At 40.9% G+C, this 6197-nt stretch overlaps 1 protein-coding gene across 4 annotated transcripts in view; it reads right to left on the bottom strand.

Moving 5' to 3' along the window:
- The window catches only part of eva1aa (eva-1 homolog A, regulator of programmed cell death a), a 330537-nt gene that overhangs the window by 4348 nt on the left and 319992 nt on the right, over positions 1-6197 (bottom strand). The gene's annotated exons all lie outside the window — the stretch shown is intronic.

Raw genomic sequence — 6197 nt, forward strand, 5'->3', positions numbered from 1 at the left:
GCTGGAAACAACTCTGGTTCGTTTAAAGAGGAGCAAATTATCAGGTCTGAATTCCATTCCATGCTTTAGTATAAACATAGAAGAAAGACCTCTGGCCGTAACAGTTTTTAAAAGTTGGTAATATCAGTTGTCCTTTTGTAACAGATCTAGTTGAATGACCACTTCCAGAATTTGATTTGGGCAGCAATGCACAGAGAGTTCCATAAGCCTTATAAGCACTGCCTCCATATGGACAAACAGGTCAGTCACATGCAAAAGAGGGCCATCGCCTAACAATAGGCTTGATTAGCTCTATTGTTCATAGAGGGTCATGTGCCCCATCACCTGACATTGGTTTGGATGCTTTGGCTGTTGTTATTTGGTGTTTTGTTATGTGTGTAGTGAATGCAAGCGGGGTTCGATGTCCCCATCTTTTTGTCTCTCTTTCCCTATTTGTGTTGGGTATCGTTGGGACACTGTATATATTTATTAATTTTGTTATGTTTTTTTCTGGATCATATTATGTAGCTACTTTAATGGATTATTAGGTCGTATTCACGCCAGAAAAGTCCTTTGGCCTGCTTGTTTGGTCTGGATCAAAAGTGGACTTTATTTTATTTGTTTGGTGCAGTTTGCATTCACATTGGGTTTTTTGCAAACAAACTATAACTTGTAAACAAAGCCACGATGGTGACGATCATCGCTCCCATTGGACAGAAAGGACGGGGGTAGGACTGAGCGCACAGACCCAGAAAAAAACATGGAAGTTCTGCATGCTGCAGTTCTGATGTGCACATTTATGCTGATGGTACAACTGCAATACCATTTAAAATGTCAGAAGCAGCTAATTTAATGGTGGTTTCGCGATGGTGTTCTTATTTTGGAGCGGCATCATTAAATGTGTGCCACAACCCAAAGGAGACGAGGTGCTCTGACCCACTACATGCTGGAGACGATGAATCAGGTAWGATTTCAGTTTATTTAGCTCAGCAACGGTGGCCTGTGAAGTCCAAAAAGGTGCATTTTTTATGTATTTGATTCTGTTCGAGTCCGGTCTGTATTCACACCAGAAGCGAACCGAACCAGAGTTTGTTTGGGAGTGAACCGAGACCACCTGAAAAAACAGGTCCAGTTGTTTGATCCACACCAGAACAGGTTTATTATAGTTAACTAAAACTAACTAAACAACAAAAACTGAAATTGAAAAAAACATTTAACTGTAATAAAATGAAAAAAAAAAACTGTTTAACTAAAACTATAATACTTTTACAAAACTAACTATAATTAACTGAAATTATAGATAGAATATCCTTAGTTTTACTGTTTGTCAATTTATTTTGAGCCATGTGGATCTCTGAAAAACAAGCAACAAGTATCCTGATGCATCTCAGTAATCCAGGTAAAAAATCAAAAGGAAAAAAATTGTATAGGTCCTCTGGACGGGTTCTTCTTTAATGAAACGTTTCATCTCTCTTCTAAGAGACTTCTTCAGTCTGAGAATTTCAGGCAAAATTCAGGCTTTTGAGTCCTGCCTCCAGGTGACTGATACTCACATCACATGGCTATCGTTCACAGGCGACTGATACTCACATCACATGGCTATCGTTCACACCTAATTAATACCTAYTGTTAACAGGGGGTGGAGTGATACTGCCAATGGCAGTGCTGTAGGAGCAACGAGTAGCACCAGGTTGGAGACAACTACTGTCATCGTCCTAAAATAATCGCCCAAGTTTTTAGCTAGCAAAATTGAATTATTTTAGGAAGGTTTTGCTATAATGTCTGCTTTATAGCGACCAAATAGCTGATGGTTCATTAACTCACAGGAACATCACAAGATGGAGATTGGCAAATATGTTCATTCAAACTATAAAAAAAACCTAATACTAGAACTAATAAAAAACTAAACTAAACTAAAACTGAGCATTAAAAATGCAATAATAACTAATAAAAACTAGCAAATCCACTGTCAGAACTAATTAAAACTAACTGAATTAAAAGAAAAAAAGTCAAAACGAAATAAAACTATAACTATTATGAAAAATCCAAAACTGTTATAACCTTGCACCAGAGTTCGCATGAGTGTATTCACACCTGCACAAAAAGTCTGGACCAACGCTGGAAACGAACTCCGGTCCGTTTAAAGCGGACCAAATGTGTCAGGTGTGAATAAGACCTTAGTGTCCACCTTTTGGTGGCAGGTGATAATGTGGTGTGCACATGTGTTCAGTTTTTTATTTCTGGTTAGAACTAAAGACCTGAAACAGATGCTGTTGATAACACAACGTTGCCTCTGTGCGTCATGCATTTCACAGCTACTGTATGACTAAGATGACCGTAGACAGCATTCTGATTCACAATCCCTTTCGTTTCCCACACCGATTCCCAAAAGTGAATCCGCCTCCACTTCTCTTCTGTCCCTTTTCAGACCCCCCCAACCCAACARCGTCCTGTGAGTCAGGGAGTCTGCTCTCTTTCCCCCTAGACACAAACCCACAATGCAGTGGGCTATACATTCCTGTCTGCTCACATGTGGTTTTGCAGGCTGGGCCACGCTCGGGTCACCGTGTTTGTCTGCCCTGTTAGATCAGCCGTGGTTCCAAGCTCAGCGGACGACTTTACTTTTACAGTTGTTCTCGTTGCGCTCGTTGCTCCGAACAAACAAGCTATCAAAATATATATACATATATATATCCTCTGTCTGATTTCAGCTGGCATTGGCAGTGCTGCCTGCATGTGAGATTCTGACATGATTTGGGGGTAAAAACGAACCACTGGGGTTGCAAAGCCAGAGAATAAACACACTGATCAAATTTCCAGAGCTGTAGAGTTTGGCAGTGATCCAAGGTCCAATCAAAGCGAAGGAAAGAGCGGAGCGGACCATACGCTCTTGTTTTACCTATGCTCTGAAAATGTTACAAGACTTTTCCAATWGTGAGCAATAATAAAAACCTGTTGTTTTTTTTAACTGAGCTGATATTCACAACTTTCACTACAAGGGGATTCTCTCTAGTTCATGTGCCACAGCAGTGTGTCGTGGCTGGAGAACAGTGTAGCTACATTATCCAGGCAGGGGTCTCTGCAGTCACTAAGCGGGAGTTTCTTGGTGTGGGTGCAATTTGGGAAAGCGTTGCCTGGTCGGACTGACATGTGGGCGTGGTTTATATAAACTGTGATTGGTCGGACGAACGTATAGGTGTGGCTTTGCTTTTGGTGACATTTGGGGGCAATTTTAAGACAAAACACCTACATTTGGGGACAATTGGTGCATTTGGGGACCTAAGTCGAGTCCCCGTTTGTTTTAAATGCCATTGGTGGGTTGGGGGTTCGGTTTAGGACTAAGGTGTGAACTGTTTAGGTTAGTTTTAGGGTCAGGTAGGTAGGTACCTGTGAGGTTTGCCTTAGAGTTTGTGGTCAGGGTTAGGCTGTAGAAATGTAATGTAAGTCAATGGAATGTCCCCAAATGTATAGCTGGGTGAACCTGTGTGGTTTAGGTTAGCTGTGATTAGTCAGATTGACACATGGGTGAGTTTTAAGTAAACCTTGGTTGGTCGGATTAACGTGGGTGTGGGTTTGGGTAAACCGTGATTTGTTGGATTGATGCGTGGATGCGGTATATGTAAAGGTAGCGAGAAGTCATATAATTCAAATAAAATATTTATTTTAGTCGTAACTCGAGCCAGAAAAGTGCTTGCCATGTGAAATTTGAACCCTGTACACGTGGAGGGTCAAAACCTGCATTGGAAAAGATTTTTAAAGGGATTCACGATTAGTTGTAACATTAGACTTGATGTGATAAACGTATATTTTAACTGTAAAATAAAGTCTGTAAAAATACTGTAGGCTGTTTAGTTTTGTAATTTTTAAAAAATATACTGTATTTTAACACAAATGGAGCCATTTTATTTACACACAAAACATTCTGGGTAAATGATGACGTGGATAGGTCCTCGGTGTGAGCGAGCTATATCCACCCTGAAGGTTAATCTTGGACAATATCTGATGATCGACTCTTTTAAATGAAACCAGAGAGCGTTGACAGAGAGGAGAAGGTAGAAATGACTCAGCCTGGAACTGAAAATATGGATGGAGGACAACAGAGCTGCTTCATGGAAGAAGAACCTCAGCTTAGCCTGTTAGCCTTCGCGCTAGCACTGACGCCATATTGCCTTACACGTATTAGCTTAGCACTAGCACAACAAACAAGCTAAACTGAGGTCCTCCATCCACATTTTCAGTTGCTGAGTCATTTTTGAGGGTCATGTGGATGGAGGACCTCAGTGACGAGACAAGAATGTGTAGGGCTGAGCTAATACATATAAATGGTGATAGAGTCGGGGCTAATGCTAAAGCTAACAGGCTAAGCTGAGGTTCTTCTTCCATGAAGCAGCTCTGTTGTCCTCCATCCATATTTTCAGTTCCAGGCTGAGTCATTTCTACCTTCTCCTCTCTGTCAACGCTCTCTGGTTTCATTTAAAAGAGTCGATCATCAGATATTGTCCAAGATTAACCTTCAGGGTGGATATAGCTCGCTAGCAGCCTCGCACCGATGACCTATCCACGTCCTCATTTACCCAGAATGCTTTGCGTGTAAATAAAATGGCCCTGTCCGTGTGATATATTTTTAAACTTTTTGTTTAAAAATGATAAAAACTAAAGTGTCTACAGTATTTTTACAGTCTTTATTTTACAGCTAAAATATATGTTTATTAAATAAAGTCTAATGTTACAACTAATCATGGATCCTTTTAACATTAGTCACAACTCAAGAAGGTGCTAGCTGCACCAAATTTTAACTCAATAAATTATATTTACATGTTCACAGTAATTTTAACATTATCTATATCYGTCACATGTTTTAAATTCACCCACATATCAATCTGACCAATCACAGCTTACCCAAGAAAATCCCACTCAGTGACTGCAGGGACCACCTTCTCGCATTTTTGGAACAGCTGAAATACAAAAACAGCTCTGTGGTTTTCAAACCAATATTGCCTGCCGTCAAGAGGATATAATGGTGACCAATAAGAACAAAATCTGGTTGATAGGTTAGAAAAACGTGTACTTGTACCAGTGCACACTGGAATTGCATCAAATCTGAAACCTTTTTCTAATTTCCTCGTTCTGCTTTCAGAGACGTATATTCTTACATTTAAGTACCTCTCTGTAATTGCATTAGATCATGTGGCAAACCACGCCAATGTATCAAGTTTTGAAACTTATTTCATCCACAACCTGTTGGCTCACACCGAACAAACAAACCGTCACGTGGAGTCAAAAGAAAATGTTCAAAAATGGGACTGGGCCCGGCAGCGTCCCCCCCTCCCCCGTTCTTCCTCATCATCCGTCTGACCCACTAATCACGGGTCGTAAAATCCCCACCACCACCACCGTGCCGCCATCCTCCCCAAGCCACGCCCTGATTACAGCCTTGTGATTGGTCCTAATTAGCTGCACATGTGGCTCAGGTTCACAGCTGAGAGGCGCCGTAAAGTGACGTCTCTGCTGCACACGCTTTTTCACAATTACAGGTCACGTAACGGAGACGCCGGCGTAAACAAAAGCATGCTCCCTGGCAAAAAACACATGCATTACATCATACATAAACACAATTAGTTTTTTCTAAACTTTTGGAAAAGTCAATGTAATTTATTATATTGACTGGTTCTTCTCTAAAAATAACAACAAAGTAAAAAAAAAACAACTAGAATTTCTTGAACTAAATGTTGGCAATCCACACATAAGCCAAGCAGTAAAAAATAAATAAATAAATAAATAAATAAATAAATAAATAAATAAAAAGTACAAGGGAAGCAAAACCGAGCCTATAAATCACACCGTGCAGCCTGCGTTATAATCACACAGCCACATAAATGCGGAGCAAACGATTCCTCGCAGYTCCTAAAATAACGCGCCTGAACGAGGCCGGTGCCAGAGCCGGACCTCTCTGAGGTCAGGATCGCCACGGGGAGCGAACATACGAGGCGGGAAAGAGCGCTCATAACAATGACCCGTGTTTACACTGGCAGAGCCCGGCTTTGTTTTCACTGGACCCTGCAGACCAGTGTGTGTGTGTGTGTGTGTGTGTGTGTGTGTGTGTGTGTGTGTGTGTGTGTGTGTGTGTGAGCAAAATTCTAAACTGTAGGCAAAGCACAACCAAGTAACAAAGAATTAAATAATATAAATCACTCACACCAAGTAGTGTAACATATCTA

Source organism: Austrofundulus limnaeus, unplaced genomic scaffold (assembly GCF_001266775.1).
Source record: "Austrofundulus limnaeus strain Quisiro unplaced genomic scaffold, Austrofundulus_limnaeus-1.0 Scaffold64, whole genome shotgun sequence".
NCBI lineage: Eukaryota > Metazoa > Chordata > Actinopteri > Cyprinodontiformes > Rivulidae > Austrofundulus > Austrofundulus limnaeus.